We start from the raw sequence: 16,645 nt of genomic DNA on the forward strand, positions 1-16,645 counted from the left end.
AAGAGTATGGGGGAGGTTTGATTTTCCGATTTTTCGTGATAGATTCTCACTGCAAGCCACCTCCTTAAACGCTACAAAGTGATTCTAAATCGTAAATATTCTGATCTGTCCAATGGCAATCATGACGTTCGTTCCATAGAGAAACACTGTTATCTGGGTAGAAAATTTAAATATGTTCTACTCAGATAACACTCAAAACATTTAGAAATGTGACAATTACCAGCAACTCCTCTGTGCCATGAAGGCTTACGCAATGAGATTATTTCTCTGATCATGAACTTTGCCCAGCAGAGGAACATATACAGTGACATGTTTGCAATAGTACCTGCTTATCTAGACAAGATCACGTTTCTGTTATTCTCTCTCTCAGGTCGTCCATCAGCACTGAAAGCCAGTCTGTTGTTATACACAGCATCTAGCAGAGTCTAAAAATCAGGAAGGAAATGTGTAAATCTCTGAGTAAAAACTGAAGACCTGATTCAAACATAAATGCAGTAAAACAGAATTTTTTTTCCGACGACATTCCTTCCCCCCCCAAAAAAAAGTTACAAATAAAAGCACATTAGTATCATGGGTGGGCTAAAGGGTTTAATAAGTTGAAAGCCCTGAACCAGAGATGAAACAAAGTATTTATTCAAACCGCTTCTGGCCTGCTAATTTTCTGGTTCGCCGAGTGGCTAGCGTATCCGCTCTCCAATAGGTTCCAGCAGTGGGCATGATGTTTTGTAAATGTCTTTAGATGAGAGATGAATATTATCGCAAAGTTTCATGCATTACTTAAGGCATAAAAAGCTGGCCTATAGAGGCAGGGTTTCCGGATTATGTAAAAATAATACTTTAAAATCTTAACCCACACAAGTAGTGGCGTACCGTAAGTTTAGTTTCGTGGGTGAGAGTCACGAATGATAAATAAGTAGTGGTATCACACTAGGCAATAAGTCATCTATAACCAAATTTAATAACGCTATGCGCTGTGCACGAATTTTTGTGGAAAATGACGAGGGCCATGGTCTTCGCGTGCTGGAAATGAAGAATTGTAACTGGAGTACGTATCAGATAAGAGTAAATAAAAGTTTGGTTCTCCGAGAGATATTAATGCTATTACGTTAAACAGCTTCCTACCAGAGACAGGGCCAGCCACTGACCATTATTTTCTCACTGATTCTTGACTTAAGGGAACTACAGGGGCAATCCGTTAACATAAACAAGCAAAATATGACGAAGAAGACTGATCGATACGGAAAACTACATCCGAAAGTCAAGTCCAGCAGTGGGCCAAACACTGAATCAAATTGCATACACGAAAACGAAGGCTACTTTGAAGCCTTACAGAGCAGAGTATATTTTGTTTTTCAGAGGTTTCTTCTGGATACGTTTCCAATCAAATGTGCACGAAGTTTGCTTAAAAAAAATTAAAAAATAAATACAGGGAATTTATATACTTAAGATTTATAGAAAGACATAATTTTCTACTCACTTGGACGTGTAACATTCTTCAATCCAGAATCCAGAAAAGTATTTCACTTCATACGGCTTAGTATAATTGAAGTTTCATTCATTTATCTTAGCACAAATAGCATTCATACTATCAACAGATTTAACTCACAAAAATTTTATGCAAAAGCTCTCCGTAATTTTATCGATTTAAAAGTGATGCCGAAGCTGATCGAAAGCATTGTCTGCAGAAATGCTTACAAGTGAAACAGTTAGTACCATTAAATTCTTTTTTTATGAAAGACTCAGGAGAGAAATTTCCATTTCTCGGGAAAATCATGATAATGCGAAATTTCTGATGAAAAGAATGAAACATTTTTTTTAAATGTAAACGCGGCTACTAGCCGATGCACACGAACGACTAGCCTATCGTGCTCGACTACTAGCAGTTCGTGCGAACTTTGCCTCATGCAATTTCTCACTGCATAAACAAAGCAAAGAAAAGCGCATATGCTATGTCGCAATTGGAATTACACTCAATATACGGCATAATTTTGCACTTAGTCGGTTTTTAACTACAAAAGAAAGTCATTATTTATTATCAGAGAGAGCACTAATCTTTCTGTAGTCAAAATCATAAAAGGCACCTTCAATAGGGTTTTTGTAACTGGGCGTGGTACCTCTTGATTTGGCATCTAAAGCAAACGCCCTCTTGTCCATATTTCTGAGTCTTGTTATCTTCGTTATATTTTCATCCATCAGAAATCCCTCACACACCGTTCATATAAATTTAGCATTCCAAGACCTGTTTATATTTCTAATAATAGAATTAGAACCTCCGCAGCTCAGTCGGTATAGATAGACAAAGCCCTTTGGTCGGAAAGCCTGGGGTCGATTCCTGTCTATGACGCAAGGAACCTATATCTAGTCTCTTCCGGCTAAAAGGGTGAGTTAGCCGGTCTTATACGAAGGTAGAGGGTTTATCACCCGGAAATTCGGGTTTCGTGTCCCTCAGAACAGACAAACCGGCACCGTTAACACACACGCGGATCTACAGTCATAAAATATATACTTAATTCCTCATTAGGAGGATTCAATCAGTCCTAAACAGATGGATGAGGAAGGGAGAAACCCCATACGAATAAAATAAAAATAATCTAATTTATGGAAACAACATAATTTGGTTATTGTATTTTAATCAGCAGATACAATGAATCAGCAAGCATAGCCGATAAACCTCATTGCATCAAAACGTTTCAAAGGCCTTCCATGTGTAAATCAAGGGATATTGAAATAGTTGAATAATATTACCGAGGTCTTAAATATAGCCTGCATAAGCAAAAACTAAGATTTCAAAGTGAATAAAAAAAGAAGTACTATTATTGAATAGATTCTGAAAAGCTTTAATTATTGATTTCCGCAAGTATCAGTCATATCAGTTACTTATGGCGAGGAACTAAGGAAATCAAATTGTCAGTCTGCAAAAGATTAGAAAAACGTTCAGTTCAGCAGACGTTACAGAATACAATGTGGGCGAGTACAGAACTTGGAAAGAGAATTTTGAAAGTGAATCGATCACTGCTGTTGTCCAAGAATTCACTGATACTTTTAGCACCAGAAGCGGAAGATTTATTATTTGTCATAGCACGATATCTTGCACTGGTGGAGCAGATATTGAAAGATCTAAATTTAGAATGAGGCCCTGATCTTATACCAGATTCCAAGTCTATGTACGACGACATTAAATGTTCTTTATACAAAATCCAAACACATTATGTTTAATGTAAATTATTTGTTACATGGCGTGTGGTTTTCTGAAAAATCATTGGCACTACAGAAGTCACATCTGTTTGTCTCAGGATTTATAATCAAAATTTAAATTTCAAAATTATATTAAAAATGTATCATTGTATGTTTCCCAAACAAACAGTTCTGTGTTACGAAATCTAGAAGGTTAAAAAAAATAAATAAATAAAATATACAAAAAGCACTCTTGGAGACAAACATAGGATAAAATATATACATGCCAGTATGTACACACACTGATTCATTTCTAAATGTATATATACAGTTTTTTCCCTATCAATTTAGTATAGAAGTCCACTACTTCCTTGTCAAATTCCTATACTAGTTTATACACTGCTTGGAAAGAAGTCAACGGACACCCCATATGCAAGACACATCGTGTCATGTTGCGAGTCACGTGTTTGTAGCAGGTATAAACTGAAGGAATATGATGCTCTCACGTCAGTGCAACTGTCTCAGAGTGAAACGGCTGCTGAAAAACGCAGAAATAGTACATTGTCTGCCGTTCTGTACTAATGTTTTTTGTTTATATATATGTATATATATTGTTGCTTATTTACGCATTAATTAATTGCTGGTAGCGAGTCGCGTGCTACAGGATTATACAGAGCTGTAAGGCTCATATTTTTTTTTTCTTTAGGTGCAGAGACCAAACATGAATAAGATGATCCCCATCCCACCAAGGACCAGGACACCAGGAGTGGAAATACCAGGATGTGAGGAGCACAGAGTCCCACGAAAGTGTTAAAGGAGACCATAGGAGCTGACAGCACCTATTCCTTCACCGCTATGGGAGAGGACAATTTCTAATAGTGAAGAACTTAGCTTCGAGAGAAAAACTTCTTGAGGGTATCTCCGTCCAGGGGAAGCACATTATACCACCCATGGTAGGCTCTCAAGTGAAAAGATTAAAAATAGAACGCTTCTCCATGGAATATCTTGAGGCTTGAGACTACGTGCGTCCAAACTTTTAGTAAATGGGGGAAAGTGAGCAATATAAAAGAGCATCTCTAAAGAAGACACCCGCATGATATTCCGGTGAAGTAAAATTCACAACGGATGCGCGTTTCGGCTCAACAGAACATCTGGGAAACGACTGCCCCCAAGCTAAGTGCTTCAATTGTGTGAATGTCGGGCACATTTCCAGCCACTGTCCACACCCCTGCCGAAAGTGCGACAATACTTAGCACAAAATGACCTCTGCGTACATTCGAAGAGCTGGCAGGGGCTCCATTTGAAGAACCAGCCTATCGGAGACACGCTGCGGAATTTCCAGAACTTTCCAAAAAAGTTACCAGGGGTCTTGGGCTAAATAAAGAAAACTACTTCACCGACTACTACAACAGGAAGCTGAATATTCCACCTCTCCCTACAAATGGAATCATATATTAGATATGTCAAACAACTCAAGATTAAAGACTAAGTCGAGTACAACATCTTAAAGCTGCCAACCCCCTCATATTCTGTTGCCCCTTTTATCAGAGAGCTCCTTCACCATTTAAACAAGAGCAGATGAGGAAACTAATACTAGCATTTAACATTTGGCTCTTGTTCTTGCAGGAAACACATTTCTATCACTACATGGACATGCAGGAACTAAGCCAAAAATACCCCGTTACATCATTCTGAAGTTTCGGCACAAGAAACAGCGCTGGAGTTTGAGTACTTATGAAAGCCCCCCCCCCCCTTCCTTAAGCCTTCCATAACATCCAGAGGGATGCAGAAAGGAGAATTCTCACCATTGACTGGAAGTACTGCGGCCGCACCAAGAAGTTTATCACATCCACACCCAGGTAGATCCAACATCAGAAATTAGATTCTTCCAGTCACTTGACACCTACCTTCATGATGTCCATCATGAAGGTAGGTGTCAAAATAGGCGGAAATCCAAGTACCAGCTGGCTACGGACATCTGGAGGGTTCATAACCCCTACTGTCGGGAATACACGTGGACAAGCCATGGAATCTCAACAAAGGTCTACCGCTTCTATCTTTCACCATTCCTTCTTTCCAGAGTTGAGACTGTCAACACAAGCATCTCGGACTACAAAGTAGTTCTGCCCACCATTCACTGTCTAGAAAACGTTGAAACAAGTCCGGGCCTCTGGAGGTTACCACCAGACTTCCAGGGGCACGTTATGTGCTCCGTATACTGAGTATATGGAGGTTCCACAACACAAAAAAAAACCCTTTTGGGACTCAAACAACATTCGATTCAGTCTCGTCAAGCCGCCCCCCCCCTCATAATAGATAGTGTCGGAGCTTGTACATCGTGGATCACACACTTTCTACAAATGTCCACTATTCAACATCATATGGAGGAGGTTGAGCGACGTTCTCCGCACCCCCCGCTGCCTCCTACTGCGGGGGAGGGATGCGGAGAACAAGTCGTCCACCTGCAGTTCGCTCCGCCATTCACTAATGAGTTGAAATACCACATATGGAAGGCAAGAAAAAATTTACTAATAATGTGCATCCTCCTAAGGATGCACATTATTAGTAAATACATAACACCATCAAATTCTGTTTGCTACTGTTTTAACATCTCCATCAGCAGAAGCATTTCCACTCATAGCCTGATTTCTGGCCTGAGATCTTTCCACAGTCTTGTCTAAGTGTTTTTCTGTCAGCTTTATTCCACGATCATCTCGCAAGGAGGTAACTCGGAAGACGAATCCAGTCAGGGAAGGCCAACTCAACGCGGTCCAATCGGAAGGGGCGGATCAGCTGGGAGCAAGTTACCTCCGTGGTCCTTTCTATTCGATGAGACAGACCTTTAACTGGGGAAAAAAGAGTTATCAGCTGAGCTAGTAGGATGAGTACTGTAAGCTGAAGCCCATTTTCTTCTTCTTCCCTCCGATCTCATTCCTTTCCCACCACCTTACCTCAAAGTTACTGTCATATCTTCACCTTTCTTTTGTTTTCTTCTGATCCCTCCCTTTTATTTTAATTCAATAGAATGATAATGGATTTGGTTTACTCTTTCACTAACGGACTTTAAAAGAGGTGTTGTGATAGGACTGCAACATGGCATCCAATCTGATCGGTAAATTGTTGAAAAATTGGGCCACCTCAAGCAAATCACTGATACCATACCGAGATGGAAGTGCAAGGAGTCGACTGCACGTGGTGCCCGAAGTGGACGATCTACCACACTCAACAAACGTGACCGTAGGGTGCTACGAAGGATAATATGTAAAAACCGCCATTCGTCAGCCGACACTTTGATTTGGGATTTCTGGGCATCGACTGGAACACGGATCTGCACAAAAACATTCAAAACCGAGGCTCACAACATGGGTTTCCATGGTCCGGCCGAAATATGCAAGCTCCTCATTACCCGAACCAACATGCGTCGTCGTCTTCAGTGATGAAAAGAGCGTGGACAGCGGAATGTGATAGTTTGGAAAAGATGTATTATGGAACGACGAATCACGTTACCCCCCTCTAACAGGTAGATGTGGCGGATGCCCGGTGAACGCCTCTTATCAGAGTACGTTACCCCAAGTATGAAATTTGGAGGTGGCAGAGTGATGGTATGGTCCTGTTTTTCCTGGTTTGGTCCCTCGGGCCTCTGTTTGTGGTGCTACGAACAATGAACTAGGGAGGTATCTGAACATTCTGGACAATGTAATGCTCCCTACTTTGTGGTGTTTCTACAGAACTGACCATTGTTTCTTTCAGGAAGACAATGCACCGTGTCATAAGGATGCTGATGTAACTGCGTGATTTGTGGACTTGAACGTCAAACACACTTCACTGGCCCACACAGAGCCCTGATTTGAACCCTACTGAACATCTATGGAATGAATTGGAATGTCAGTTAAGGTCAAGGGACGTCCGCTTACAAGTCCAGGACGTCATTAGATGCCTACAGGAAGAATGGTCCAAAATTCCCTTTGATCGCTATCGCACGCTTGTGGTATGCCCCGTAGGATTGATGCAATCATCGCAGAGCAAGGAGGTCCTACATCGTAAGGCAAGAGCCATGGCTGTTTTTGTCCTCACAATTTGGTGTCCATTAGCTTTTTTCCAAGCAGTGTATTCGTTTCTTATTAATACAGATTATACGATTAAGATATTTTAGACTAAGCATGTAAAATATTTGGAAACGATATTAAATTTAATGGTTTTCCCATCCCCTCCAGAAACAAGCATCCTGATTAGCAAATTTTAAGCAAATAAATGGACGTAAACACCACTGTTCCAGTTGCAACCAATGCAAGAATTCAAAGGAAAACCGTTCATAGAAACTAACTTCCCCTAGAGATAAATAAATAATAATAAAATAAATAAATAAATAAACGCGGGTAAGAGTTAAGGAGGCTTACCAAAAAATATTAACAGATGGAAAAGAAAAGGAAAAAAACAGCGGTAATATGACAAAAATAGCCGACACTTTCAGCACGGATAAGTCATCATTTCGATTTAAAATAGGGCGACGTAACAAGAGCTCGAGGATCTGATATTTTCAAAGTAACACTCGACCGATAAATAACTTAATTATTTCGTATTTTATGCAACTGAAAATATGCTGTCAGAAAACGTAAACACTTCAATAAGGAAGTAAAGCTGCAATTCAGATATGAAACACGAAAATTACAGCTGCTGAAGAAGTGACATCGAATAAATGCAAAAACGTGCAAATATTTCGCAACGAGTTGCCGGCTAAAAACATACTAAATGAGCAGTCACAAACAATTCAGTGTCTACACCTGTAGAGACGTCGTTTCATGTCACGGATGATTAACCACAGAACAAGCTTCAGCGACGGGAAGACCTACCGGTGCCTCTGAAAAAACGCAATCGTTTCAATACATGCCCAGTAGTATTGTAATCGCATCTCATATTTCCTAAATCGATTTACACCTGCGTAGGGTCGACTGTAATCTCGATATTATTTGTTTTGTCACCTAGTAGTCGTGGTGGTTGTCAATGATAAGAATAGTTATGCAATAAGTCTATAGAATGCGTGCGTTCCCAGACAGCTTCACTGTGGGACGGAAAACCCGAAATTTCCTGGAGGAAAAAAAAAAAAAAAATCTCAAAACAGTGCCATTCTCAACAAATAGAGAGGAAAAAAAAAAAAAAAAAAAAAAAAAACTTAGCCAGGAAGATCAAACTGGAGTTAAATTTTATGAACAGCAGTCGCTAGCTTACGAATAGCCACATTTTTCTATGGTAATTGCAAACAATGAAAGGATGCAAGAATTGGAGAGATAGAACTTATTGATATTTGATTTGAATAATTGTAAGAATTATATGGAAAACCAAAGAAGGGATACTCTAAAGAAAATCTGTGGATCACACGAAACGAAATGCTGACAATATAATACTGATGGTACGATACTCTGGCTAAGTATTAAATAAGCCGCTTCAATATCCAAATAGTGATCCCATAAAGGGCGAAGAAAATCATTTATCGCCTATAGATTTTCACAAGCATTCATGCCATACGGGAAAGCGGGTATGAGCGAGAATTAGGTATGGGTAAAGCGGGTTATAGGTGGCTGTTCAACATCTCAGTGTCCAAAAGGATCATAACGCAGTTATTAAGCTTATTATGTGACTGGGAGGAGTAAATAAGCAAGATAAGGTTATCGATTAGTTAACTAAAGTGATCTCAGATAAAAAAGCCAAACGGCTGTTTTTATCCCCTTAATTTAAAGTGACCTCATTTGGGAATCACGGATGTTGTCGTTTTTAATGTGTCAGACAAAATATGATACACGATAAACTGCATTCAGAATTTGTAAGCAGATTTAGCGACCAGCCGAAAAAGTTCTAACATCTACAAAGGTCGTCCAAATACGTAAGACTGTTCTATGGACTCAGCTGTACGCGTACGCAGCGTCTTTACTCTAAAAATCAGAGCTTTCTTTGATAATGCCAAATGTTCGAACACAAGAAATATTTAGTCATTAAATTTATTAAATGATCTCTCTTACTTTTTTATAACAGAAAACTGTGATAATGTCGACATATAACAGAAAATCGAAAACAATCAGGTGAACACAAAAGTAGTAAAATTCCATGTGTGTGCTTCATTTCTCCTTTCTTTAGGATTAACAAACACCACTAGGTATTGTGGTGTTTGTTAATCCTAAAGAACCACTGACAAGTTATTAATCCAGATCTGAATACAGGTTGTATTCAGATCTGGATTAACAACTTGTAAAAGTCAGTGTTTCTTCAATTTTGCTTAATCCTAATAAGGATTAAGCAAAACTGAAAAGTAACGCGATAAAATAAAAATCGACAAGGTCTCCGCATTTAATGCCTATCGTAAACAAAACAAAGAAATTGCAAAAACAGCTCATTAAATTTACAATATATTAAATTCAGTCAGCTAGCAATGATCATCATTTCCCACCGATAGAACACGGCCAGCGACTAGATGAAGTTTGAACTGAAACTATTTTCCCACATTATAACGACAGACATATCCAATGAAAATAAGTGATATATGATATCAAAGTAAAGCAATTCCCACGCACCCTTTCTAAACATCCGTAAACAAGCCAGTAATGTTCTAAATTACCGAATATAAGCAAATACCGACGTTCCTAGAATAGCTGAACAGTTCGATTCTGTGGTTTCAAATGTTAAAATAAAAACGAAGTTCAACAAGCACAACGTGAATGAGATGAGAAATCAGATTTCGAACAGACTGTTAAACACAATGTGCCATCAAATCATCGAGTAATCATGAAGAAGATTCTGTGGGGCAAAAAGGGGAGGAGACACTCGTTCAGTAACAGGCACTCGTCAGATATTGCGATCTGGTGTAAACAGGGATGAAGTACACGCTCACACACCACGATCGCACATCAACGGTGTCCGCTGGCGACAGGTCTCTCCTTGGACTTTGTAGTATAAATACTGTAAAAGTTTTCCGCCTACTTTGAAGATATAGCACTTTTCCTTAGAAAATTACGACCAGTTCTATGTAAGAAAATGTGCCACAATCAAAGCCGGATCGTCAACCAGAAAATTTTGTTTCAACTCCCCTCCCCCCCACCCCATACACACACAAAAAAAATTCTAAAGACTGACTAGGTATTCTGCCATTAGTTGAAGCACACAGTGAACAAATATTTAGGACTTCACAATGCAATCTTCAATAGTCCAGCATCAAAGGGGAAAAAATGCGGTAAAATGCTCGATTCTCAATTTGGTAAATTTCAGTAATTTACTCAAATATAAATCCACGCCTTGCATAGCAAATATGCTCTAAGACTGATACAGTTTCTGACTCGGGTTCGGGTTGTTCATTTTAAAATTAGAACGGGAGGAGTACGTTGATACACTCCTCGGGAGAAGTGTATCAATTCCATGTGCAAACAGTTTTTTTTTTCTCGGAAAACACTTGATCCTAGCCCCAAGAAGACCAGTGCGTATTAGTTATTATCGCCGCCCCGCGGGGCCGTTACTCCATAAATACGACAGCTTTTGAAATATTTTCATTACTTGAGATGTGCTAAAATTAAATAATTGATCTGCGTATTAAAATTTCTAACGGCTACCAAAAATGCTATTTATTTCACAGATGAATAATGGTAATTTAACTGGCGACTACTACAACCCAAAGGATTAATGCTCAAGGTCAAAAATGCAGTATTTGCAACATCAAAAGTAGGCAGTGATTAATTTCTATCTATTTATATATCGAAGAATATTCTTATTTATATTTTCCAACGATCACATAAATTTGAACGACATCACTAATACTTGGGGGGGGGGGGACTTAACAAAATTGCAACAAAATGTATTTCTAACTGGCCGAGTGGTTAGCGTATCCGCTCGCCAGCCAAAAGGCTGCGGGTTCGAATCCAGCCGTAAGAATGTTTGCGATTGTCTGTGAAAAATACTAGTGGTGGTGGGCAATATATGGCATTGGTGTAGTTGTGGTTCGTTGTAGCTGGGGGAATAAGTGGTGGGGACAGAGTTGTAGAGTAGGTGCTCTCCCTAGATGAGTCTTTGCACTCCCTGGAGGTGTGACGTAATAATAACCAAAAAAGGTTGTTGAAAACTTATGAAGCGTTATTAGTACAGTGGTCAGGCGAAGAGTTTGATAAACTACTCATCAACTACTTAAGATTATTTTCGTCGCTCAAATTATACAATAAAAAGTAGGGAAACATCTACTGGTTGCAAGTTAAAACCTCTGTGCGAAGTACAAGATGTCATAGTAGCAGCTCGTACACTGCCACTAAAAAGGCCACCTCACTATAATAAACAAATCTATTTCTTATAATGGGAAAGGAAAAAGGACCAAAACTGATAAGGATCACTTACAGAACGATTTAATCACTGCGTCAGGGAAAATTTGATGTACGCCCCAAAGTTTAAAAGGAGAGCCTAAGCAAGTGACAAATTTCAGACCTTTCACATCAGAGAACTAAAACATTTGTGTAATGTTCAAGTATAATGAGCAGAACCGGAAATAAATATAATGTGCCTATTTATAGTCGACCCCTCAGATGCAAGTAGCGTTCAACTCTTGTATCAAAAAAGCAATAAAAGTTGGAAAACAAGACCCGTCTCTTTTCAAGGTAAGTAGTAAGCGCAATATACAGTTTAGTCACCATGATTTATTTTCTTAACGTTCTACCACTGCAAACCAAGCTATAAAATGCGATAGCTTACTAAGCGGCATGGTTCTGCATCCGTGACGGATGTCAACCTCTCAGCATTACTCCCAAGAGCAGAGGATACGAAAGCATTCTGCACTTTGTTGCCAAGTGCCGTTTCCTAGTCCCCTATAGAGTAATAAACACCTCCGGTGAATCGGTCACATAGAAAGGGGGCATACTGAGTTAATACAAAGTAATGTTCACGTTGCTCGGTAAGGCTTTATCGTATTAATATTATATAAACATGTAAAAGAGATGAATACGGTAGAGGATAAAATACTGGGGAAAAAATGACTGGTATTACCGAGTTTCAAAGTTTACTCTAAGTACGGTTCGCAGTAACCATTAAAAATTAGACTGCCTTTACCATTCTGAATTAATAATTTCCATTATTACTACTGAAATTTTCACACGATGCAAATTACAAATACGAATGCCACAAAAGCAAAAACTCCCTTCAAGAATAAGGGAAACTTGATCATTTTTGAGGAGAGTTCAGTTCGTGTGGTTAATTTTTAGTCTTATAAAAAAAACAAACTGATTTTAATTCTGTCATAGAAAATTATTCCTTTAAGGCGTGTTCCTAAATTACATTAAACCTTAAGGAAATAGGAAAAATTGGTGGGAAAGGTCGCAATTTTTTTTGACTGGAAGGTATAGAGTGAACAATAACGTGTCATAAAAGAAGTCATAGAATCTTTCGGGTTTTCCGAAAATTAATTCCACAATATCTTCAAAATGCAATATATTCCTATTTCTCATGAAGTTGTAATAACGATAATGCTCACAAAAAAAAAAAAAAGGATACAGAATGACGATACATTAGCATGAACTTAGGAAACAAATGAATCATTTTTCTTTGTGAATATTTCAGACACTAAATGTTGAATTGCTTATCGATGCTAATACATTAAATGGGAAATCTTAGTTAATCCCCCTATGACTGAAGCCTTGTGACCATATGCATTAGTCTCCTTCGCTTATTAAGTGCAGCCTCCAACCTTAGTCCACTTAGATTCCATCTCTCATAGCGACTGCCTCTACCTCCTTGTCCTGAATGAAGAGTTTAATATTTTCTCCCTCTCTTCTTGAGATGTGTCCAAGACATCTGCTGAGTTTTCTCTCCACATTTTGCAGAAGCTAATTTCAAGATTCAACTAGTCTCTGATGCTCAAGCTAGTTCTATTCTCTAACCAAGGAACTCGGATTAAGCATGGAGAGCGATGCTTCATCTTAATTGCCATGTTGAGTGTCCAAGATTATTAGTCATAAATACAGAGAAGACCATGGATTTGACCAGTCTGATCTTTTTTGATAGATGTTTCTGTCCTTCCCTATCTTTGTGAGCCGAGTAGTTGATCTTCCTATTATAAATCGCCTTATTACTTTCTCCATATGACTTAACGGCAGAGAGCAATGAACTCAGATTGATAATTGATTGATCACCTTTCTCTATCTTAGTAAGCAATCCCAAAGTGTTTCCATTATCACAGTGGAAACACTTTTTGCGGAAGGATCATCAGCTTTGTTTTATTGATGCTAATCTCGAATCCATATAACGAGCTATGCCATTCTATTTTTGCAAGTTCATTCATGCCCTTTTCATTCTTTGTTATTAGTAACATGTCGTCAGCATATCTTAAGCTGTCGATTCTTGAGTCTTCCATCGATATGCCTCTTTCCAATCGCTTCACATAGATCGGCAAATGTGATAGCATGTCATCAATTCTTACAATAGTTTTATTGCTATAAAGCTGACGTATTAATTGGATATGATGTTGAGGAAAGTCAGACATCGGTCGTCAATTTCTCGCACAATTTCCACGCAATCCAAGGCTTTGGTCTAGTCAATAAAGCATAAGTGGGCTACTGAATTCTCTTGATTTATCCATAATGTGCCTAAGATTTAATATCTGGTCTCTGGTGCCTTTTCCATTAATGAATCCAGCCTGTTCTAAAGAGATAAGCTTTCATGTGATCAGCAGCTCTTTCTTGGATTACATGGAACATGAATTTGCTTGTGTCTGAGATTAATGTTAATTGATCTCAGATAGTTGATGCAATTCTTGGTGCTTATATTTTCATGGATTAGTGCAAAGATCGTCTTTATTCGGTCCACTGGCTAGACGCCAGTGTTCCAAATCTGATTGCATTATCTCAGCATTACTTCAATTCCTCCTCTGCCCATGTTCGATCATCTCGGTATATATTCCACATTTCCCCCTGATTTTCCAATTTTCATATTTATGATAGCCAGTTCCGCCTCTTCTCTGAGGATGGGCGGTTCAATTTCACCATGTTTATAGCCAACATTTATTATCTAATATATATCTGAATTTTTGAACAGATTCTTAAAGTATTCTTTACATCTCTTAAAAATTTCTCTTTTCTAGTGAAATGTCTACTATTATATTCTATGTTGTAGTTTTTTTTGTCTTATTAAAAACATCTGATTTTTGAAAAAGAAAAACTTTGTTTCATTACTGTCTGCATGGGACTATCTCCTCGTATTTTATTGATGTTTCTTTATTCTTCCTGCAAGATTTCTATTGCTTTCATGGGCATTCCAAGGGAATGCCCAAAGGAATTTAATTTCTTTCCTAAATCACTTCCGGATAAAAATTATCCAGAGGTAATTCAACTGATTGTGATTAAGTATAATATATACATATATATATATATATATAAGATGTTACATATTTGTACACATGATGTGTGAATATATAGAATTTATATCCGTCCTGATTTATGCTCATCCGTAGGCCATGCAGGCATTCGAAACCGAAAATCCCACAAGTTGGTCAATTCTTATTCCAGGAGTGTCCTATGTCTGTAAATGCGTGTATTCACGGAACTGGTTTGCCTGGTATTAGGGACGAAAAACCCGAGTTTCCGGATGGAAAAAACCCTCTACCTCCGTATGAGACCGGTTAACTCACCTTTAATCGAAAGAGACCAGACAAAGGTTCCTCACGTCAAGGACGGAAATCGAACCCAGGTCTTTCCAACCAAAGGGCTTCTTCTATACCGACTTAGCTACAGAGGCTCTATTATATAATTCCGTCATTCCCGCTGCTTTTCCAATTTCCATATTTTTGAAAGCCAGTTCCACATCCTCTCCGAGGATGGGGGAGCAGAAGGTTAGTTGCAAATTAGAATGAGTAATAATATAAAGCAATAATTACCGCTCTGGGTGGCTGGATTTTAATGAAATTTGTTATTTAGCGAATTTCTACTAAAAACTGTTCATTCAATTTGTTTCCCTTAAGCTATTTCAATCGGAGAATGACGTAAAATGAAATTATCTACGATGCATCCTGGACAGTCATAAAATAATAAAGTTTTCTTGGATTGTGTACTGTAGGCAGTTGTGTTTTGGCTAATCTAACCATTTAAAATCGCCTGAATATTTTGAATCAATCATTTTTCTAATATTGAAACCTAAACTCGAATTCATTACTGTACTACAATAAGCATTAAGAAAATTATTCTATTTACATATAATATAACAACGTTCACATTTGAATTTCCAACTGTCAAAATTTCCATCGTTTTCGCAGGAGAGAAAAAAAAAAAAAAAAAGCGATGCCTGATGAGTTACTGGATAGTGTCAAAAATTACAGCGTTAATTATGAAATGGACCCATTTTTGGCTTGTAAATTGTAGATATACAACAACTTTTTTTTTTCTGACTAATCTTGCCATGAAAATGGTTAACTGAAATCAAACTTGAGATAGACATATACTTTGCCGATATGCCAAATACCTAATTCCATCTAGCAAGTGCGAAATTACTATCATTTTGCCATTTAAAATAGCCTGAGTAAAATCGAACCTGACCTCACTAAACACTAAATTCCAGGTTTCGATAAATTCTATTAATTCAGAGCAGGGGGGGGTCATTGCTTTGTAACAAATCTTTGCGCATTTTGCGAAAAGCATTTGAAAATGAGCGAGGAGTAGAAAGTTGTTTGTAAATTAGAATGAGCTATTTCAACTTAAGCCAAACAGCCACTCCTTTCTCAGTACTTGGCTCGTTATTTTACATCACATTACCATGGAAGATATCCAGTAAGATGCAACTATCTTTTAAGCGGCACAATAGAAACTAATTTTCATTAAAGTTAACAATATTGATCTAATTAAATAGAAAATTCTTCATAACTGAAATCAAAAATTACAGTTGAGCCAGATGGCTTACAAACAACCACCACCAAAATTTCATGGGCAAGAGAACTAGGGACCAGGTAAAAAGGCAACAAATGAAGCAAGATCACAAATCTTGTCCAATATTACACTGCCAACAAAATGACATAGTAAACTGGTTATTCAGCTATCTAAACATATATCTCAATAATACACAAAAAATAAATAAAATAAATTCGAATACTAGTGATATATTTTGAGAAATTAACTGTTCATTTTAATTAAATGATACGGAATAGTTCGTTACAGATTATGACCGAATTGTAATGCATTACTTGACACATTGGTGAAAAGCAGTACTTCATTATTTTGGGAGAGCCGACTTGCATTTAATTTGGAAAACAAAACAGCGACTTAAGAAATCGAAAATTAAGCAATTATGTCTGAGATGCATTAACAGTACGTTAAAGATGGGCATATATTTATGGTACAGAGCGTTTGCTGTAATTAGAAATCCATTTATCAAAGCAGGTTGCGGGAAAAAAATAAATATCCATATTAACTTTAACCCTACTTAGTGAGTTCCTTAGTTTTTCGACTGAAAACACTTCCTGCAGCATATT

General features: G+C 38.0%; 1 protein-coding gene across 2 annotated transcripts in view; it reads right to left on the minus strand.

Moving 5' to 3' along the window:
• The window catches only part of LOC150107959 (prominin-1-A-like), a 566,181-nt gene that overhangs the window by 400,835 nt on the left and 148,701 nt on the right, over nt 1–16,645 (minus strand). The gene's annotated exons all lie outside the window — the stretch shown is intronic.

This window comes from Typopeltis vanoorti, chromosome 3 (assembly GCF_054136105.1).
Source record: "Typopeltis vanoorti isolate ZY-2024b chromosome 3, IOZ_Tvanoo_1.0, whole genome shotgun sequence".
Classification (NCBI taxonomy): Eukaryota; Metazoa; Arthropoda; class Arachnida; order Uropygi; family Thelyphonidae; genus Typopeltis; species Typopeltis vanoorti.